The 23,409-nt window shown below is 41.9% G+C and overlaps 1 protein-coding gene and 1 long non-coding RNA gene across 10 annotated transcripts in view; both read left to right on the top strand.

The window, feature by feature from the left end:
- BBS9 (Bardet-Biedl syndrome 9) overlaps positions 1–23,409 on the top strand; it is a 484,737-nt gene that overhangs the window by 425,971 nt on the left and 35,357 nt on the right. The gene's annotated exons all lie outside the window — the stretch shown is intronic.
- On the top strand, positions 12,635–13,974 carry LOC135981404 (uncharacterized). Its single transcript, XR_010598397.1, has 2 exons — positions 12,635–12,953; positions 13,350–13,974. It is a non-coding gene; the product is annotated as an uncharacterized LOC135981404 (long non-coding RNA).

Genomic DNA, 23,409 nt, shown 5'->3' on the forward strand with positions numbered 1-23,409 from the left:
TAATGATCCAACCAGTGGACCAAATTCAGTGATGAATCCCTGTCACATGCCACCTGAGGCACATTGTGCATACGCTAAGAAGAAGACTATTGCAGAGAGGTTAGTAGTTGTGTTTCTTTGAAAGTGGTGTTAATGATTTCCATTAGTAGTGGGCATAAAGGCCCATGTGCTGTCAGGGATGGGAGAGTGGATAATGAATTCTGGTCAGGTTTAGAGTTTTCTGCCTTGGTTAGTTTCATGTGGTTCATATTTTATCAATTTACTCCCATTGGGGGATTTTTTTGTTTTTGTTTTTTATGTTCTCTGCATCAGGGAAACACATTTTCCTAGTTGCTTATAGCCTGGCTTTGCATAGTGCTTTAGTTTAATGTTTTTTTCTTGAAACAATACAGGTTTAGGAGAGCATAAACTTCTTGATTGAGCGACTTTGACATATGCTGGAAAGTAAGAAATAAAAATGGCTATGCTAACGATTAAACTAGAAAAAATATATGCTTCTGTTTGTTTCATATCTGTTTAGTTGCTTCCTCTGATAGTTTCTACCAAAAAAGTTTTACATTTAAAAGTCTATAATCCTCTGGATTAGGATTTTTTGATTAAGAAAGTGAGTGTATCGTGAAATGCCACTAGCTAATATAAGGCACAGCAATGACCTTGCCAACTATAGAACTTTTGTTAACCATGTTTATTATTCTAATGCTAATGGTATGTTATTATAAACTTGGTGTGAATAATATTTTTTGTAAGTTATACCACACAACAAGGTGTGCTTTATAATACAGGGTATGTTTGGCTACATGACTTAAATGAACTGAGAAGTAGGATTCTCATATTCACACACACAAAGTGTGTTCATATTGTTATAATTTTCCAAAGGTAATTTATTTTAAATGGGAGGAGATTAAAAAGTAAAAAGATTCCTTTGAATGTAATTTATAATCTATTTATGATGGGAAGTGCCGTAAGCAACTGCCTTGATTGTAATTGTAATGTCTGCTCTCATTTTATTTTTTAAATTAGCTTATATTTATATATGTTTTAAGTAAATTTTCGCTTAAAATTGAAACAGGACAGCCTTTAGGATCCTGTATTAGCTTTAAGGAGTAAATTCTACATTCCTTATTTGTTTCAATGAGAAGCAGTCACAACGCTGATCTGAAAGGGAGTTTTGCCTAAAAAAGAAGCATGAGGCCAGGTCCAAAATCTGTGGCTTGGAGGAGGAGAGCAGAGCTCATATTGGGATTACACCGTGTATATCCACATCCTCAAACTGGTCACCATGTTAGGCACTATCCAACTCAGCCAGGCTAGGAGAGAAACCTGGAACAGATTGTCAGGAGAGTAGATAAAGTTGACAGTAGCTTAAACAGAGGGGACTGGGAACCATTTGAGAAAATATTTATTGGCAAATAACATGAACTTGCTTCTACTGGTGCTGAATTTTGAAACTTGAAAACTCCTTGTGAAAATTAGTGAAAGAGATTCTTTATTGACATTGGGCTTGATTCTACACCCACTTTGGTCAATGGTAGTATTTGCTGTGGACTCTAACGGACACAGAATCTGGCTCACCGTGTGTTACTTTAATTAAATCTTTCCAGTTTGATTATGCACCCTAATACGTGTAACTTTTAGAATATACAGAACATGCACACTGATGCAACAGCATCAAGTGAATTTATGTTTAGAAATAACAATGGAGCAAGTTCCATGTAGGTTGACGTAGTGCAGAGGGTTGGTAAAAGTCAGTTATTTCATGATGTGATAGCATGGAATGAGCTGTTTGTTGTTTCTGCATTACATAAGCTATACACTATAAACCTGAAAGTTTCCTTCTTTTTGCTCTAAGTAAATTGTGGAAAAGTAAACATGAAATAGCTTTTCAGATGCTTCTTGAAACAGTGAGCTTGCACGGTTACCCTTTTCTTTACATTAATGTAATAGGAACACTATCTCCATACAGTACATGTTGGATGACATCTAAAGAACACCTTACCTTGTGATAGTAAAAGAGCTGTGAGCCCCAAAAACATTATAGGCCAGATCCTTCATGGGTATAACTCTGTGTAGCTCCATTGAAGCCAATGGAACTATGCTGGTTTACATGTGTTGAGGATCTGATCTTGTGTTTTGGAGCCAAGTGTGAAAGGTCTTTCCTTTAACAAAGTTTACTTTAATTCAAGCTCAATGGAAACATAACAGTGGACTTGTTATATTTGCATGCCAGTCAGTTATTGAAATTGGCATTCACTAGCGTTGTCCATGGAATACGTAATAGGCTTGCTAATTGTATGTTGCTTGACCCATACCTAACTAAATAGAACTATGGACAGTTTTTGGCATTCAAATGGTAGTAGGAGACCAAAATGTTAAACATTAAGTTTATTTCACATTTAACATTAAATATCTAGAGAGATATGTTTCAACAACACTGTCTTTGCAAAATCGAAAGCCAAGGTCTGCTCTACATTGAATGGAAATCAATTTATGGATTTACATTCATTTAAGTGAGAGAAGAATTTGGCTCCAAGTGTTATGCCTGTACTATTGATAAACCACTGGTTGTCTCAATCTATTGCTATAGTCTAGACTTCAGGCTTGAGATCGAATTAGGGAAGGTGAGCCATGGAGCTCTCCTGAGTTTTGGATGGTGTTGCAGATCAGTCCTGTTCAGTCAATCCACATTTGTTAACATCAGAAAAAATGATGGACTGGATTTAAATGAAACCATCAAGTTCTTAAACAGGATGGTTCCTTTTTAAGTTTAAAAAAAAGTTTAAACCACAGGATAAAATTATGTGCCAATTATGTATAAATTTCTATGCCACTAGAATAAAGGAAACCATAATTCTGTGAATTTATATTTTATTGAGATCATCTGTTTTCATTTATAAATAGAGCGAAAGAGAACAAGAGAATCTATAGTGGGGGAGAGTGATATAATGCGGCTTCTAGCCACTTGCAGTGAAATGAACCAGAACCCACAGTTTTTTCTTTGACAGGTTGAAAAGATTGAGAAAAGGCAAAAATACCTCAAGATTGTCAGTCTTAGAAGTTATGGTCAATAGATGTTAAAATCAGCCTGAATGAAAGTACTAACTTGTTCTGTAAAGAGGAGTTTCTGAGAGAGAAATCTTTCAAGAAAGCCTTTTAGCCCAACACTGTTAAACTCTGTATTTTAGGAGACTATTTGAATATGTAGTATAAAATGTATAGGATGGGTAGATACTCAGGCTTATTAAGGACAGCCCTTCTATTTTCACAGCTTCATTATAATGAACTGATTATCAGTGTAGACTTATATCAGGGCTACACAAAAATATTATTAAATTGTCATTGCTTCAGTCATGGGATTATTACAGGCATTTGTAAGGCGCACTAGTCACTGTGGTATCTGGGAGCATGTTACATAGATGTTACTTTAGATCAGGAGCAAGCAGCCTTTTCTCCAAAATAAAGTATATGTACTCTGCAAGCGACTTTCTATGATATTTGAAGGCACCTTCTGGAACTGGGCCCTTAACAAGTCTGTAGTAATTTCAGTCATGGTTAAGAATATCTACTGATTGATAGGGTGTGCATATATGATATCTATCTATCTATCTATCTATCTATCTATCTATCTATCTATCTATCTATCTATACTGTATAGAATAAGGTGATCTTTTGAGTAGCTACACAATTCTTATTGCTACGAGTGAAGATTAACTATATTACTCATGGCTTTAACCAAAAGAGGACGTTCTCAGAGAAGTGTTTAAACCCGTGGGCAATATTTGACTGCTGTTTCCCTTGAATCCAGTCAGTGGAGCAAATCCTGAAATTTTTACTTTGTTTTTCTTTATTTACTTAGGCAAAACTCCCAAATTCATGTACAGTGTCAGTTTATTACTTACCTGGGTTGCCAGCCACTGATGTTATCCTCTTAGCTTGTCAGTAATTTTTGGTGCCCAGAATCACGTCCCTCAGGGCAGCTCCAGTTTACATACAGCTGATCATGCCCCTAAAGGCTGTTGTCGCAGCAGCCTCTTTAGGGTCACTCCAGCCATAACCTTCCCCCCCCCCCCAGCAAATCCCACTCCCTCCTCATGACAGGGGATGGCATGGATAGAGGTGCAGCCCTACACTGCCAGAGGATTCTTTTTCATGCAGGGAATCATCCACTTGCCACTCAAGCTAATTTTATTACCAAAGTGGCACAAAGCAGCCTTTAAAAGGTCAAAGATCTGGCCCTGTATCTTATTGTCAGTCACTTTATTGAGCCACTAGGCAATAATTTAAACCTAAAGCATATTCAAGTGTCATATCTTACTGCATGTCTAACACCCAATTTGTATTTGCAAATACTGTACAGACTTTATGTGCATAAACTGTAGTTTCTGTGAAAATATGGCCCCGTGATTTGGTGTTTAGTCCACACATGTTGGGAAGAGGTTGATATGAACTTAAGGCCAATTAACCTACCTGGAGTGTGGACTAGGCCTCATTAAAAATAAAGCCCAGCTATGGGAGAGCAAGGATTTTTTGCATTAAGAGCTGGGTAATCCCAGTCGGGAGGAGGAGACCCAGAAGAGAGGAGGTAGAGAGATCCCACTCTCAGAGAAGCAGCCTGAAAGAAGGATGGGAAGAGCAGAGGTGAGCTAGGTGCTTGACTGGAGATAGGGGCTTTGAGGAGCTGTAGCTTGCCTGAAACCCTGAGTGAGGTGAGGAGTGTGCTGGTCTGTGGGGTTGGTCCCCACCGAAACCTGTGGTAAGAAAGGAGGACAGCCTAGAGCAGAAAAGGTATGCCTCCAATGAGGTGGCTGCCAGCTGAACCCAGTTAGGATGGAAGTTTGGTTTAGATATGTTTCTGTTGGATATAGGAAAAAGGACTTAGTGGCCTCAGAAGGGGCGGGACTCTGCAGAGTGGTCTGGCTGGAGGGGCAGGACACTCTTATGACTGGACTTGGCCAAAGAACAGTGGGGGAAACTGAAGCCATTTCTACACTACAAGCTTTGGTCAATCCAAGTTATGTCGGAGTAAAGCCGTTGCAGTTAGTCTGTTGTTCCTGCATGTGCATATTTGCCCACATGTGTTGGCACTGCATGTACACAACAGGATGCAAAGTACAGTTTACCAGAGGTAGGTATCCCAGTGTACCACTTCCCTCCACCCAGCACAGTGCCTTTTGGGAAGTTTTTGCAATGCACTGTGGGGCAGAAACAAGTCACTCAGATATGGCTAGAAGCAAGGGATCAAGTGCCCATCATGCAACTTTCTCCACCCATAATGCCATCCATATCCCATAATTTTCACACCTTTTTTTAAATCCCACAAACCCACATGGCACTTTTTGCTGTTCTCCCTCTCTAACAGATGCATGAAGCCTGCAGGGCTCTTCACTATTGTCTTAAATGTTGCAGACACAGGACAAATGATCTTCCAGTATTTGCAGAGCCTCAGGAAGAACCAGAACAATGGAAGACATGATGATTTCTTTGATGACTGAGGGATATTGTGAAAACCAGTTCAAGATTGTTGGTTGAATTCTTGGAGCAGCTGCAGATGACAAGAGCACCGCTTCTGGGCCTGAAAAATGAGCATTTACTTATGGGATTGCATCATATTACAGGTTTGGGATCATGAGCAGGAAAAGATTCTGGCTCACGGCATAGCTGCCCCCTGCTGCATGTCCCACCCTCCCCATTGTTCATGGAGGTATCCACGGTAGTCTTTGGGAGATCTATGGTTAGCATCCCTGTCGTGATATGCCTAACACAGTTCCTTTGCTTTCATACAGCACTACTGATCCCTGTTATATTCCGGCATCCCCTGTGCAATCTTTTCATAGATGTCCTCATTTTTACAACTGGTCCATAGCTGTACCTCCACAGCCTCTTCTCCCCATAGGTCCAGGTGATCCAATATGTCTGATCTGCTCCAGACAGGAGTGTGTCTAGTGCATGGAGCTGGCATGGTCAGTTGGCTAGTTGCACACAAGGGAGAAATGCTAGGTGTGCTAACCCAGCTGGGAAATCAGAAAAAGGCATTTCAAGAATACCTGGGACCTAAAGGAGACGAGAGAAGGTGGCTTCTGTTTTCCATGATCCCTTCATAATTGGGACCATAGTGTCACTATTGGACATTGTGGGACAGCTGCTAGAAGATTGTTAGGGTTGACATAGGTCACAGAGTGTCTATGCTCCATACTGCATCGACTTCAGTGAGTCGATCCCAGTTCAGTGCTGTTCAGTGAGGTGGTGTTACCAGGGCCGGCGCTTCCACTAGGTGACCCTAGGCGGTTGCCTAGGGCGGCAGGATTTGGGGGGGTGGCATTTTGCCGTCCCCGGCGGCAATTCGGCGGCGGGGGTCCTTCTGCTCCGCGTCTTCCGGGCGCTTCGGCGGCAGGTCCTTCACTGGCTCCGGGACCCGCCACCGAAGCACCCTGAAGACGCAGAGCGGAAGGACCCCTGCCGCCAAATGCTCTGAGGAGGAGCGCTGCCTCCTAGGGCGGCAAAAACCCTGGCGCCGCTCCTGGATGTTACTGTGTCATTGCAATGGGGCACTTATGTTACAGATAAGTTTGAGTGTAGACATGCACAGATAGGTCAATGCAAGGCAACTTACGTCAACCTAGCTTTGTAGTGTAGACCAGGCCTGGGGTGAAAGTGCTAGAATGCCACATCCAGTGATAAGGGAGTGTATTGGAGCAGCAACTTTACTACAGGCCTACATAATTCTGCCTAGAAACACCAAGGAGTATGGAAGAAAGAAAAGGAGTACAGTGAATTGTTCTCTTAGGGACTGATCCAACTCCCATTAAAACCAAAGGGCGCTTTCCCATTGACTTCTATGGGAGTTGGGACTTATTGAGACTTTAATATAAGTGTAAATAAGAGAATAGACAACCTTGTTTTTAATTCCAGAGAAAAACTTTTACAGTCTTCAAGCCTTAAATTCCAACCTTTCCTGTGGATGCATTTCTCGCTGTACAGAGGTATTCCACTGAATTTCCATTTTAAAATATTCCAGCACAGTGGAGTTATAGATAGTTCCTTCCTCCCCACGACCACCCCACGCCCAGTTTTAGAACACAGTTCAGCAAGGGACTTCAGCACATGCCTAAATTCAAGCACGATTGAAGTCAAAGGGACTAATCACATGCTTTAAGTTAGGCATGCGCTTAAGTATAATCAGAACATTAATGATCTTAACCTCAGTTTGTCATGAATGACTGTTAGTTAACTACCTTAAGGAGCTTTCCAAACCAGTTTGAAATGACATTAAAATTGTAAATACTGCTAAAGCAACAGCCAGTTATGTAAGGTTCTAAAAATGCTATCCATATAAAATCATTGTCTTAATTTAATTATAAGGGTGAAAGTGTTATCAGTATTTTTTAAAGTTATTACTGTACCATCCTATTTTTTAATAATAGAAAAGTGTACATTTGCACATAATCATGTACTTTTCTGTTTTATACTGTAAAAAATTGGTAGCCCTTTCAAACAAATTATAAAATTGTCAGTTACTAGTGTTCCAATTTCAGTGCACTCACCCATTATTGGATTTTGTTCTGCTAATGGGTTTATCATTGTGATAACTGTTTGTTTTTGATGCAGTTCTTTTGCAATTTATATATTTTTTCCTATTGTTTATTTAGGATAACAAATTCTGTGGCATTGCAGCTTTATCTATCGAGTTGTGAGAAGTCAGTTGTTATAGTTTTGGTTATTTATCTCTTGTTTAAAATTCCAATCTTCTGATTCACTGTGCAGTTTTTTAATACAAGAACTCAGCTCTTTCACAGAGTGAAATTACTGATTCATATCTCTATCAGTTTATCAAGGCCTGTTTTATTTACAGATGAGGTTTGAATATAGCGTCAACCTGATAGGATTATTACTCTAAAAAGTGAATGCTATGTTGCTTCATGATTTTCAGCCTAATTTGCCTTTGTGCATAAAATGAAAGGTATCCAACAAACTGAATAGCATAATAGTTTTGCAACCTCCCGACAAACATGATCTTATCCATACTATCAAGATCATAGCTATTGAAAATATTTTCCTTTGTGAGACAGGAAAGGACAGCACACTGTATTCACAGAAGCATCTTTGGTCCCGTCAAGATGGCTGAAATAGCAATTTGAATTCATATTCTGCTTAATCATTTTTATAATTTACATTGACATTTCAGGTCACTGTTAGTTTCCAAAAGAAAGGATTGTGCTTGCACAATTTACGTGTAATCTCACATGGGCTCCAGGAACAGGTGTTTTTCAGCCTCTGTGAATATGTCTACACTACCACTTATGTCGGTATAACTTATGTCGCACAAACTAAGCATCGGTGTGGACAGAGCTATGTCGATGGGAGAGCTTCTCCTGCCGAAATTGCTACCACTGCTCGTTGAGAGTGGATTAATTAAGTCGATGGGAGAGCCCTCTCCCGTCGGCTTAGAGTGGCTACATTAGAGCGCTTACCGTGACGCGGTTGTATCGGTACAGCTGTGCCGCTGTAAGCTCTCTAGCGTAGCCATAGCCTATATCGTGTAGGATTGGAAACAGAGGGGGTAACCCTGTTCACATTTAAGTTTGCTAATATTTATTTGAAAAGTGTGCTGGAAAGCTTAGTAAACAAAACAACCTAGTGAACCTTGAGAGGCTCTAGATTTTGCCCATTTCTTGAAGTATTTTTTGAGGTTTGAAATGTTCACAAGACTAGTCTGAGTCTGTAAACTTTTTCCTGTAATTTTTGTGTCTATTTTTCCTCATAGGTGATTCAGTTTAAAAAAAAATATTTTCTAGTTGAAAGGCAGCCTTTGCTATTTATGGGGAAAAGAGGAACTTCCACAAGCCCTCCCCTAAAAGCTAGGAGGACTCAAGGGCATTGTATTCACGGTATGCCATGTGTATTTCCATTAGAATATTTCTTCCTTGCCATTTGTATTTGTTTTTCACTGGCTCTCTCTGCTCCATATTCCCTGTGCATAACGTTCATTCTTTTCTGAGCACAGGTAGAACCAATTATTCATAGAATACAGCAGTTGGGTAGACATTGGATATCAAGGTGTGGCAGGGCAGATGGGTTGGCTGACTGGCTGGCTGACTTTTCTGAGGAGGCATTTCATTCCTGCACCAGACTATAGATAGATCCAACCAAACCCCAGATCTGCACACGCCTAAGATTTGGGGAAATGTGTATCTCAATTCAGATCTGAAATTTGCAGCTCTGGCCAATCACATATGTTCCATACTGTATGAGCAAAATAAGATCAGTGTCAATTCTTGAGATAGCTATGCTTTAGTATTCTCTGTTGTAATGAGGAAAAATATCTAGTGAAACTTTTTTTTCTCATCTGGAGGACCTGGGCTGCCATTGACTAATCCTATTTAACTCTACTGAGCATGTGGCTTGGTTTGGAGCACTGTCAGTTATCTTTTCAAAAGCCAGCAGTGGGTGGTAGCAGCTTCATATTCTTCTTGTTTCCAAGACTCTCAATCTCACTCACTCTCTCTCTCTCTCCTTCTCTTCTGCTCTCTTGCCCTTATCTTGTTAAGTTCCAATACTTTTTTCTCTTTAACATCACCTAAATCTATTCTTTTCTTCATGATCTACACTGCTAAAATTCACATTCTTATTTTATTAACTTAACTCTGATGACCATCTCTGGCCTCCCTCTTATCACCTCTCTCCACTTACAAACTGTTTCTGACACAATTTTCCTCTCCCATCATCCCATCCCACCTCCTTGAATCCCATTATTACGTTCCTGTCTGTTACCACATCACAGCCAGTCTCTCTGTCCTCCACTTTTAAGTCTCTACATTATATTGCTCCCATCTACATGTCGCTTTCTACTTCAACCACCCTCACTCTTGAGGTTCTTCCTAATCATTTGACCTTACCACTCCCCTTGTCTCTCTTTTCCACTTATGTCCCCGACACCAGAAATAGTCTGTTGCTGCATGTCTGCCAATCACCCTCTTTCCTCCTTTAAATGCCTCCTAAAACTTCTCAATAATTCCCCACGTCCTTCTTCTCCTTATCTATTGTTCCATGCCTTCTCTTACCTCTCTTAGATCATAAGCTCCTTGGGGCAGGGAACATGTCTGACTGTATCTAATATATCGTGTTGTATGCATAGGCCCAACTGGCTGTGTGGAGTTACACGAACTTTTTATTTGTGTCTGCAGGATAAATGCTAATATTTTTTGTTATTAGGATTGCAACGTATGGCTTTAGCCATTGGACTTGGTTGTCTCAGTATCAGGGAATAGAGTCTGCACCTTCAAATGGAGCGGGTGTGTGCAGGGAATTAATTAGAGGGTTGTCATTTTTTCAGTCTAGACTTGAGGGTATGCCATTCCTGTGGATTAAGTATTAACACATCTTCTGTGCTGAGTGGAGTAGATTTGTGGGAGCATCCTATCTACTTGTGTCAGATTTAATGGTATCCTAGCTCAGTATCCTGTGGCCATATTCAGACCTAGGATATCTAGCCCATGTGCAGCCCAGGGGAAATAAATCAGTATTCTTATGTACTGCTACAGTATGTAAGTGCAGAAAGACTGGAGGTTCTCCTCTTTTATCAGTTGCCAGGTTTTCCAGCCCGTAGGGCTAGCTATGACATTTATTTCAGTAATGTGGCTGCTTTTTCAGATGTTTTATAAAACTCAAAATCCAGACTGGCCTCATTCATGTGAACTTTATTTATCTTATAAGGAAAGAAATGTCTTCACTGTAGTAAAGAATATAATGAGCATCTTTTTATTCATTCGTTCATTCAGTACCAACACTGTTTGAGTGAATTTATTGGACCATAGGATCAAGAAGCATATAGAAATTCATGATAAACCAAGAGTATGCTACAGTAGGTTATAGTTTATTCAAAAAGTATTTTTTGTTGATAATGTTTTTTTGGGTATCCATACAGATCACCCTTTTGTAACCTCTAAATACAGTACAACTGTAACACAGAGCATTTCATCTAGGGCACAAGTAATCTAACAACAAAAATGCCTGTGTTACAAGGTTTGAGTTCAAATGTTCAAGAGTGGAATTGGCTGTAATGGTATATCTGTGGAAAAAAATAAGCCTGTGGTGAAGTTGGAACCCCAGTGCCAAAGCACAACATATAATTGGGCCTAATTTTTTCCATATGTATCAACAAAAACAGCCCTTGCTTCCATGAGAGATGAAAGCTTCCTTTTTTGTCATATTTTTATTTTGTATATAATTCTAAACTCTTTGCAATTTGGTAGGCTTTCTAGAAAAACATATCTGGATTTAGGGGGAGATGAGCTGTCAGCTTGGAATCAAGTTTATATTTTTAACAGAAACCTCCCTTTTTGATGTGTGTGTGTGTGTGTGTGTGTGTGTGTGAGGGGGGGGGGGATAGAAATATATTTTTCTTTCTCACCACCAAAACAGGGGTTTTCTAATAGGGTGTATATAGTCATTGTGAATTGTCTAAGTGGGAATGGAATAATCCTTTTGTGAATTAAATTAAATGCCTAATTGAAAATAAATAAATGATTGTAGTAGAATTTGTATCAAATTTTAACAGAATCAGCAGACTATTTAAATAGACTTGGTGGGGGAGGGCGAAGGCAGTGGTGGTCAATGGGCTTTAAGCCACCTTTCTGTTCCCTGGACTCTGGGGCTGCGCAGAGACTTGCCTGGCTGTTGTTGTGAGTTATAGCAGCCTTAGGGGTGCTAGAACTTGTGGGGTTTGCTTCCCATAGCCTCCATGTGTCCTAGAAAAGAGAATATTTGTAGTGTGGTACACTCCAAACAGACTTCTTGAGTTGCTAGTTTTCTCTGTGTTATATAATAGCTACTGTATCAGCAGTCATTCACAGAATAGGGATGGGAATATATGCTTTATTCCCCTCAAATCCAGCTAGAAGACACCAAGTCCTGGGAGCCTGTCCCCATGTGCCCCCACCACTGATCGCTAAAACACTGCTGTGGAAGGCTTTTAAAAGGCACTGGATCCTCAGTAAGATTCCAGAAGCAGCAGCCAGCTAGGGAGTAGTGAGGTGAAGAAAGCTCTTTTGCCTTCCTCCTGCTCCAGCCCAGCTAGGAAGGCACTCTGTGGAAACTGAGGGCTGGTCTACATTATGTCGTTAGATCAACATTCCCCGCATTAGGTAAAATCTATAATGTGTGTGTCTACACTACAGAGCCCTTCCTGCTGACTTAAAGGGCTTTTAAAATCGACACCTGTACTCCGCCTCAACGAGAGGAGTAGCACTAGATTCGACCTTCCCGAGTCAAATTAGGGGTAGTGTAGACACAGCACAGTGTATTTCGACTTGTTTGGCCTCCGGGAGGTGTCCCAGAGTGCTCCAATGTGTCCACTCTGGACAGCACTTTCAACTCCACTGCACTTCAGCCAGGTAAACAGAAAAAGAAAGCCCCAGGAATTTTTGAATTTCATTTCCTACTGACCATGGCTGCCCAGGTACGCAAACGCTCTCCAGCATGAAGCATACAGGAGACACTGGATCTGATTGCTGTGTGGGGAGAAGAGTCTGTGCAGGCAGAGCTCCAAACCAGCAGAAGAAATGCTGACATCTATGCCAAAATCGCACAGGGCAAGGGGGGGAAAAGCTACATCAGGGACACACAGCAATCTCAGGCAAGTGTACCAGAAGACAAGGGAGGTGAATAGTCGCTCTGGTGCTGAGCCACAGACATGCCACTTCTAAGAGCAGCTGCATGCGATTCTAGGCAGAGACCCCACCAATACCCCAACACCCTCTGGGGATAGCTCCCAGGGGACCTGGGCGGCCACGGGCAACAATGAGGAGGACATTGTTGATGAGGAAGAGGAGGAGGAGATGCACAGCAACCAAGCAGAGGATCCATTCTCCCCGACAGCCAGGACCTTTTCCTAGCTCTGGAGCTAATCCCCTCCCAGGACCCACTGGTGCGGGACTGTGATAACTGGGAAGGCACCTCTGGTGAGTGCACGCTTGTAATAACACTCCCGGGGTTAAATGCAATTATGGTAAATGTTTAATTTGAGGTAAACAATTGGGATACGGTGGCGGCCAGGGTAGCCACGCAAAGGGTGCTCCCCGGAAAAGCCTGTTTATGTGCTGAGAGTTTCCACACTAAAAAAATGTCCCCGGGTGTGCCCTCACACACTACCCTTTCTTGTGTGCTTACCATGCCTGTCTGCAAACTGAAATCTGCTGCCCAGCGCTCTGCCATGTGTTGTATCTCACTGGCAGGCTCTTCTTTTAAAACACAAAATTTGGCCGAGTACCTCAGGGAATGTATTTACTGCTGTGAACTGTTTCATTCATTGCAACAGTTAACCTTTTGTTTTCGACAATGTATGCTTTTCCTTGCAGCTGCAACATTTTCTCTGGGTGCTTCCTCCACTCCAACACAAAGGCTGTCCCAGATTAGAAGGCGAAAAAAGCGGACAAGGGAAGTCCATGTTCTGTGATTTGATGCGTTCCTCCGAGGAGGACAGGGCCCAACTGAGTGCATGGAGGCTCACAGAGAGCATGCGCACCAACCAAGAGGGCAGGAAAGCAAGCAGGGAACAAGAGCGTAACACACAAGAGGAGATGTTGCGGCTTATGGGGGAGCAAATAGACATGTTGAGGCGTCTGGTTGAGGTGCAGGAAAAGCAGCTAGACCTTAGAGTCCCGCTGCACCCAGTGATGAACCAGCTGCCCTCCTCACCAAGTTCCATATCCTTCTCTCCTAGATGTCCTAGAATATGTGTGCACGGGGGGGGGGGGGGGGGGGGGAATTGCTCCGGTATCTCTTGAACTCAACTTCAGGGGATGGTTCATGGAGCAGAAAGCTCTCATTCCTACAGCTTTGATTGCTAGACAGTGCAATTGTAATAAGCTATGTGTCCCCTTGCCCCTCCCTCCCTGTGTTATCAGGCCCTTACCTGGTTATCATTGCTATTCATTGCTGTCTCTGCTCAGTGTTCGTTAGCATAATAAAAAATGCATGAATTGAGTACAAGAGGCTCTTTATTCACTGTGCACACTGTGGTTGGTGGGGGTTTAGTTTACAGGGCAGTATATGCAAAAAAGGGGGCAGGCTGGTAAGGAACAACACGCAGAACTGTCACATCAGTGTTGTATCATGAAACTGGTTTTCAAAGCCTCTCAAAGACGCAGTGTGCCTGGGTGTGCACTTCTTATTGCCTTGGTGTCTGGCTGCTCATAATTGGCAGCCAGGCGATCTGCCTCACTCCCTCCCACCCCCCACGCCATCAGAAACTTTCCCCACTCACTTTTACAGATATTATGTAGCACACAGGAAGCAGCAACAACAATAGGAATATTGCTTTTGCTGAGGTCTAACCTAGTGAGTAAACTGCACAGCACCCCTTTAGACATCCAAGGGCACATTCTACCACCATCCTCTGCTCCTTACTGCTGTCCAAGCTGCCTGTGTATGGCTTCATGAGTCACAGGAGCAAGGGGTAGGCTGGGTCTCCAAGGATAACAATTGGCATTTCAACATCACCAACAGTAATTTTCCGGTCTGGGAAGAAAGTTCCTTCTTGCAGCTTTCTGAAGAGACCAGAGTTCCTAAAGATGCGTGCGTCATTTACCTTTCCCGACCATCCCACGTTGGTGTCAGTGGAATGGCCCCTGTGATCCACTAGCGCCTGCAACACTATTGAGAAGTAGCCCTTCTGGTTACTCTTTGGCAAAGTGGTCTGGTGCCAAGATAGGGATGTGCCCCTGTGATCCACTAGCGCCTGCAACACTATTGAGAAGTAGCCCTTCTGGTTACTCTTTGGCAAAGTGGTCTGGTGTCAAGATAGGGATATGCGTTCCATTTATCGCCCCGCCATGGTTAGGGAACCCCATCGCAGCAAAGCCATCCACTATGTCCTGCACATTTCCCAGAGTCACTATCCTTCTTAGCAGAAGTGAATTGATTGCCCCGGCTACTTGGATCACGGCAGCCCCCATGGTAGATTTACCCACTCCAAACTGATTCCCAACTGACCGGTAGCAATCTGACGTTGCAAGCTTCCACAGGGCTATCGCCACTCGCTTCTCAACTGTCAGAGCAGGTCTCATTTTGGTATTTCTGTGCTTCAGGGCTGGGGAAAGCAATTCACAAAGTTCCATGAAAGTGGCCTTACACATTCGAAAGTTATGCAGCCACTGCTCCTCATCCCATACCTGCATCACGATGCGGTCCCACCAGTCTGTGCTTATTTCCCTGGCCCAGAAGTGGCATTCCACTGTGTCAACAAGCCTGGCTGCCGCTGCCAATATGTGCAAATTGCTCTGTTTCATGGCTTCCAGCAGAGCTATTTGTGTGGCATCCCATTCTTCCATGCGACTGCTCCTGGCTAGGCTCTGCAAATACTGCAGGACAATGCGCGAGGTGTTTGGCATGCTCACAACAACAGCACACAGCTGAGCAGGGTCCATGCTTGCTGTGCTGTGGTGTCTGCATGAGTAACCCAGGCCAGGGGCTTTCCCTGCACAAGTGGTGGAACAAGTTTGGGAACCACTGAAGTAGACCATCCCTGACAGGTGTTTGTCTAACCTGGTCTTAGAAACCTCCAGTAACCATATCTGATTAAATTTACCCACAGACCCCACATTTCACCAGTTGATTAACTCTCTGCTATCACTTGCTTTATTGCCACCTGTTGATTTTACATGCTCACATTGCCCCACCATGCTTCCTCCAATTGACCTCCAGTTCCTTGCCTCCACCCTTTACTCTCTTTCTTGCTCTCTTATACTGCTATCACTTTTCCCTATTTCTTCTACTTTCCTTTATATGATCCCCTTCCACTGTCTCTAGCTCCACTGTTTCTGTGTCTCACTCTTTGAACCTTGTCTAAGATTATATTGTAAGATTTTTGACACAAAGTCCCTGGGTGAAATTCTGGGCCCCATTTACGTCAATTGGAGTTTTGCAACTGACTTCACTAAGGCCAAGATTTTACCTCCTATCTCTTCTTTGTCTTTAAAGCCCCTTGCATGCTTTTGGGTGCTATCTAAAAACAATTTCAGTTGTTGTATACTGACCTTGTACTACACTGGTGGACTGCTTAAGGAAGAATAATCTACATCTAGTTCATTTTAGCACCTCCATATAGTTTGATGATGGCCACTGTAGACTTAAAAGAACATTCACAAATGTACATATTGCTTTGATTACCGAGATTTTAGAATGTCCAAAATGCAGTACAATATGAATAACAAACATCAGATGTTTGCACAGTTAACTCGATAGAAGTCAAGGAAATAATGTTTAGTAGCAACTTGTTACAAAGAGTTCATATTTTTATATTGATGGAAAATGGCACAAAGATGCCCTTAAGCCAGCTCAGTATTTGTATTAGTAAGTAACCAAAACTGTGTGTCAAAGTACTCACACACATACTAATCACTTGCATTTGTAACTGCTTCCTCTGTCTTCCTGGCAAAATATCAGCATTAGGAAATTGTGACTAATGGTAAGAAGAAAGAACACTGGAACAGTTATCTTAGCAGGCACTGTATCAATAAGATCTTTAGAGGTGCCAAATTAAAAATTAAATATTGTTTGATTAACCCAAACAAGTTAGGGTATGAATGAAGCAGGCGAGTTCTGTGAAATGAAGTGAAAGTGACAAAAAGGCTCCAACAGAGTTTGGTTTTGTTACTTATTATTTTTATTGCATTTGTTAGGAACATGCACAGCATATGTACTCATTTCTTAGGGACAGAATCAATCAAGTGCATGTGCAATGCATGAGGGGGGGCAGGAAGTCCTTACAATGTTGATCTGTTTTGATTTTTGGATATTTTTACTCTTTTTAAAATCTAATGTTTCTGGGTAAAATTTGCATCCCTTTGTTTCCTTGTTTAAAAATAATGGGCTTTTTGGGTTGTTTTTGTGTTTAATAATCAGTTATGGCGTCGGATTGTATGAGAATTACTCTGTTGTTTGGGCAGCATGACAGTCTGTTGTGTCTTGAGGATTTTTTTTTCCATGCAAATGGCTTTTGAGAATGGCAGCATTTCAGGATTGTGAAACTGCGGCTGATGATAATGGTACTGTGATAATTAAACTGTCCACAGTCTGTCTTTTTCTGAAACTGAGACAAGGTAGTTGTGATTTCATCAAAGGCTTTGTTTGAGCTCTGTCATCTGGGAAGGCAGAAATTTCTCCTAACAGGCTGACCCCCATCCTGAAGAGTCTCCATTATACATTTCCTTTGTTGGCTGAATGTTCTGCACATTTCATCTTTGCCCATCTAGTAACAGGACTAGTCATCTTCTTGGTATTCTTTGTTGACAGAATAGCCAATTTGTCCTTCTAGTGGTACAATATTGAAATTGGCTCTCGGAGGCATCTTAACCAGCTGTTAACAGGTACAAAGGTCCCAAAGACAGGAACCACATTCTCCTTGATAGTTGCTTTCTTTGCATGAACTTTTGTCCAAGGAAGCACAATAAACCAAAAGGTGCACTAATATTCAGCACAGGCTAGCAACCAGCATACATACCCATGGTCCCGATTCCCAGCGTGGATAGACAGACTTGTGCTAGTTTAGCTTGACCTAGCATGTTAAAAACAGCAGTGTGGATGTTAACTTAAGCTAGCCACCCAAGTTCAGACCCAACAGATCAGGCAGGCTTGGACTCAAGTGGCTAGCCTGAGCCACCATCTGTGCCGCGACATCCACACTGCTATTTTTAGTGCACTAAATCAAGCTGAGCTAGCGCGAGTCTGTCTAACCGTGCAGGGAATCACTAGCCTGTGCTGAAGCCTGCACCTCCACAGCTACATTGCTACTGTTACCCGGGCTAGTTAGATTAAAGCTAGTATGAGCATGCCTACTTGTGCTACAATCACCCCTTCACTTGCAGTACAGAGCTGCAATCACAGGCTCAAGCCCTTTTAGTGCAGCTGTTGCTTAGCTGCTGTTCTCTCCCTCCCCACCAACTTTTTCAAGTTCTTTCAACTTTGTCTGCTAAAGCAGAGTAGCTGGCTCAGGAGATAAGGTTAGGGAGGGCCAATAAATAGAGGATGATGTAATCATCCTTAAAACTCACCTCTGCTGCCATGCCTACAAAATACTTGACAATGAAGAGAATTAGCAAACCATGTCCGCTGCTTATTCCACTAATTTTTTGATGTCCATGATTCTGGAGTCATCTAGTTGTGCAACTGTAGATAAGTGACTTAACTTTCTATCAGTGCATCAGATTAGCTGTCTGTAAAATGGATACATCTTGCTTGCCTTGAAAGAGGGGTATTGTAAATGGCTACTTAGTTCATGGGGTGCAGTGAAGTTTAATTGGTGTGTATTATGTTCTTTGGATGAAAGGCATTATATAAATCCTGTTTGTATTAAAGTAGAAAAACCTTTAGCATGGTGATTACAATGTACAAATTCAGGTATCAAGAATAAACTGGGGAAAATAACTGTGGCTCTGTGTAGAGGCGCCTGTTGTTTTAAAAGAGGAAAATACAGAAAGAGAAGTTACAGCAGAGCAAAAGGACAACCAGAATAATGCAGTGATTCAGGGGTCTGTTACTCAAAATATGCTAGAGACACTATGTATGTGTTCTTCGGGAACGAAGGGGATCTCACTGAGGTAAGAGGGGATCCCTCTGAGGTTGACATAGTTCTTAAGGGAATTGAAATAATGGACTCTACTAAGACTTTTCTGAGCTAGGGTCAAGAATAAAAATAAGGGGTTACAAACTTGCTTCAGGAAAGGCAGTGTAGCAAAGAAATTCAGGCGGACTTGCTCTTTGGCACAGATGGTTATTAATACTGTGCAGCCTCCAGAATGAAAGTAACAGAGAAGCAACTGATATAAATAGTTTTTGAAAATGCAATGGATGGGTATTTGAAAGAAAATATGTGGCAGACATGTGCTGACTTAAATGAGGGGACTGTCCTAGATAGGTCTCCTGGCTTCCTTCCCTACATCCTGTCTTTCTGTGAACAGAGTTGTCTAGACAGATGTTTTGCAGCCCACAGTGGCAAACAGCGAAAGATGTGCCAGATTGTGGTAGAGGCACCGTTTGTATCGGGGCGTACACACCAAAGCAGTATATTCTACAACCACTATGGCAATCACACCCATGTTCCACCCTTAACGTTGCATCTATGTAGAACATGCTGCGTCTTGTTCAGCAATGCAGTTTACTAAATGTCATTTTGGTTTAGTGTTTAGGTGGTAATTGATACTTCAAAATTTCTCACTTCATGCACGCCATGATATTATGTGATTGTCCTCTGTTCTTCAAAACAGGAGGCATAAATATCTTCAGTCTATAGTCAATCAGACCAAACATCAATTTGTATATGCAGTTACGCTATGTATATATAGAGAACAAAGACTGGGATTTCTTTTCTTTTGATCAAAGCTCTCTCCGTCCTCTCTAATTACCACACAACATATAGGCACCCAAGCATTACTGAGATTAAAAATGGTTTCCCACATCAGTGCTATGCTACCAGAATTATTTTTAAGTTGATGTCATACCCTAAAATGCATTGAAGGAATTTAAACACTCTTGATCTGCACTGAATAGAGTGAGAAGGAGTGCTGGAATGGAGAAGCCACATGGTCAATCAGGCACCTAAATAGTCTGGTGCCCTGTGGCAGATCGTAGGATTTTGTAGTTCTCTTCCTCAGTATTGAACTCAAAGGGAAATAGCAAGCGACAGGCAAACCTCAAAATAACTAAAAGTTTGGTTTACTTCATTTTTCACTGTTTAGGATGTTTTTCCATATTGCTTTGGTTTGGAAATCAGGCTGGGATAGACAGACTTATGTGTAGTGCTGGGGAGGAGCCGGTGGTCGTGGTATATGTAGGTTCAGTACCAATGACATAGGGAAGGGTAGGAGAGACGTCCTGGAGGCCAAATTTAGGCTGCTAGGAAAGAGACTGAAATCCAGGACCTCTATGGTGGCATTCTCAGAAATGCTTCCAGTTCCACGCACAGGGCCAGGTGGGCAGGCAGAGCTTCAGAGTCTCAATACGTGGATGAGGTGGTGGTGTAGAGAGGAGGGGTTTAGATTTATTAGGAACTGGGGAAATTTTTGAGGTAGGGGGAGCCTATGTAGCAGGGATTGGCAACCTTTGGCATGCGGCTCGCCAGGGTAAGCCCCCTGGCAGGCTAGGCCAGTTTGTTTACCTGCCGCATCCACGGGTTCAGATGATCACGGCTCCCACTGGCTGCAGTTTGCCGCTCCAGGCCAAGAGGGGCTGTGGGAAATGGCGCGAGCCGAGGGATGTGCTGTCCACCGCTTCCCACTGCCCCCATTGGCCTGGAGCAGCGAACAGCGGCAAGTGGGAGCCGCGATTGGCCGACCTTGCAGATGTGGCAGGTAAACAAACTGGCCCGGCCCACCAGGATGCTTACCCTGGCGGGCTGCCTGCCAAAGGTTGCCGATCCCTGCTATACAGGAAGGATGCGCTCCACCTAAACCAAAGTGGATCCAGACTGCTGGCACTTAACATTAAAAAGGTTGCAGAGCAGTTTTTAAACTAAGAGATGAGGGGAAAGCCGATTGCTGCAGAGGAGCACGTGGATCAGACAGAGACTTCTCTTAGAGGAGAGTCTATTGATAGAGATTCTCTAGGTTATAGTCAGGAGCAGAGGATGGAAGAGGATAAAGTATGGGCCAGATCAGACGAGAAACATTCACATAAAAAAGAATCTGACACATCAGAAAAAGGCAGACAAATAAACAGTGACAAGTTTTTAAAGTGCTTGTACACAAATGCTAGAAGTCTAAATAATAAGATGGGTGAACTAGAGTGCCTCGTGTTAAAGGAGTATATTGATATAATAGGCATCACAGAAACCTGGTGGAGTGGGAACAATCAATGGGACACAATCATTCTGGGATACAAAATATATCAGAAGGACAGAACAGGTCGTGCAGGGGAGGGGAGTGGCACTCTATGTGAAAGAAAATGTAGAATCAAATGAAGTAAAAATCTTAAATGAATCCACATGTTCCATAGAATCTCTATGGATAATAATTCCATGCTCTAATAAGAATATAACAGTAGGGATCTATTATCGACCACCTGACCAGGACAGTGATAGTGATGATGAAATGCTAAGGGAGATTAGAGAGGCTATCAAAATAAAGAACTCAATAATAGTGGGGGATTTCAGTTATCCCCATATTGACTGGGTACATATGACCTCAGGACGAAATGCAGCAACAAAATTTCTCGATACTTTAAATGATTGCTTCTTGGAGCAGCTGGTACAGGAACCCACAAGGGGAGAGGCAATTCTCGACTTAGTCTTGAGTGGAGCGCAAGATCTGGTCCAAGAGGTAACTATAACAGGACCGCTTGGAAATAGTGACCATAATAACATTTAACATTCCTGTGGTGGAAAAAACACCTCAACAGCCCAACACTGTGGCATTTAATTTCAGAAAGGGGAACTATGCAAAAAGTGAGGAGGTTAGTTAAACAGAAATTAAAAGGGTATAGTGATTAGAGTGAAATCCCTGCAAGCTGCATGGACACTTTTCAAAGACACCATAATAGAGGCTCAACTTAAATGTATACCCCAAATTAAAAAACACAGTAAAAGAACTAAAAAAGAGCTACCATGGCTTAACAACCATGTAAAAGAAGCAGTGGGAGATAAAAAGGCATCTTTTAAAAAGTGGAAGTCATATCCTAGTGAGGTAAATAGAAAGGAGCATAAACACTGCCAAATTAAGTGTAAAAATGTAATAAGAAAAGCCAAAGAGGAGTTTGAAGAACAGCTAGCCAAAAACTCAGAAGATAATAACAAAATGTTTTTTAAGTACATCAGAAGCAGGAAGCCTGCTAAACAATCAATGGGACCCCTGGATAATAGATATACAAAAGGAGCACTTAAAAATGATAAAGTCATTGCGGAGAAATTAATTAAATTCTTTGCTTCAGTCTTCACGGCTGAGGATGTTAGGGAGATTTCCTAACCTGAGCCATCTTTTGTAGGTGACAAATCTGAGAAATTGTCACAGACTGAAGTGTCACTAAAGGAGGTTTTGGAATTAATTGATAAACTTAACAGTAACAAGTCACCGGGACCAGATGGCATTCACTCAAGAGTTCTGAAAGAACTCAAATGTGAAATTGCGGAACTATTAACTATGGTTTGTAACCGGTCCTTTAAATCTGCTTCTGTACCCAATGACTGGAAGATAGCTGATGTAACGCCAATATTTAACAAGGGTTCTAGAGGTGATCACAGCAATTACAGACTGGTATGTTTAACGTCAGTACTGGGCAAATTAGTTGAAACAATAGTAAAGAATAAAATTGTCAGACACATAGAAGAACATAAATTGTTGGGAAAAAGTCAACATGGTTTCTGTAAAGGAAAATCATGTCTTACTAATCTATTAGAGTTCTTTGAAGGGGTCAACAAACATGTGGACAAGGGAGATCCAGTGGACATAGTGTACTTAGATTTCCAGAAAGCCTTTGACAAGGTCCCTCACCTAAGGCTCTTACGTAAATTAAGTTGTCATGGGAGAAGAGGAAAGATCCTTTCATGGATTGAGAACTGGTTAAAAGACAGGGAACAAAGGGTAGGAATAAATGGTAAATTTTCAGAATGGAGAGGGGTAACTAGTGGTGTTCCCCAAGGGTCAGTCCTAGGACCAGTCCTATTCAACTTATTCATAAATGATCTGGAGAAAGGGGTAAACAGTGAGGTAGCAAAATTTGCAGATGACATAAACTGCTCAAGATAGTTAAGACCAAAGCAGACTGTGAAGAACTTCAAAAAGATCTCACAAAACTAAGTGATTCGGCAACAAAATAGCAAATGAAATTTAATGCGGATAAATGTAAAGTAATGCACATTGGAAAAAATAACCCCAACTATACATACAATACGATGGGGGCTAATTTAGCTACAACTAATCAGGAAAGAGATCTTGGATAGTTCTCTGAAGATGTCCACGCAGTGTGCAGTGGCAGTCAAAAAAGCAAACAGGATGTTAGGAATCATTTAAAAAGGGATAGAGAATAAGATGGAGAATATTTTATTGCCCTTATATAAATCCATAGTATGCCCACATCTTGAATACTGTGTACAAATGTGGTCTCCTCATCTCAAAAAAAGATATACTGGCATTAGAAAAGGTTCAGAGAAGGGCAACTAAAATGATTAGGGGTTTGGAACGGGTCCCATATGAGGAGAGATTAAAGAGGCTAGGACTTTTCAGCTCGGAAAAGAGGTGACTAAGGGGGGATATGATAGAGGTATATAAAATCATGAGTGGAATGGAGAAAGTGAATAAGGAAAAGTTATTTACTTGTTCCCATAATATAAGAAATAGGGGCCACCAAATGAAATTAATGGACAGCAGGCTTAAAACAAATAAAAGGAAGTTCTTCACACAGCGCACAGTCAACTTGTGGAATTCCTTG

This window comes from Chrysemys picta, chromosome 2 (genome assembly GCF_011386835.1).
Source record: "Chrysemys picta bellii isolate R12L10 chromosome 2, ASM1138683v2, whole genome shotgun sequence".
NCBI lineage: Eukaryota > Metazoa > Chordata > Testudines > Emydidae > Chrysemys > Chrysemys picta.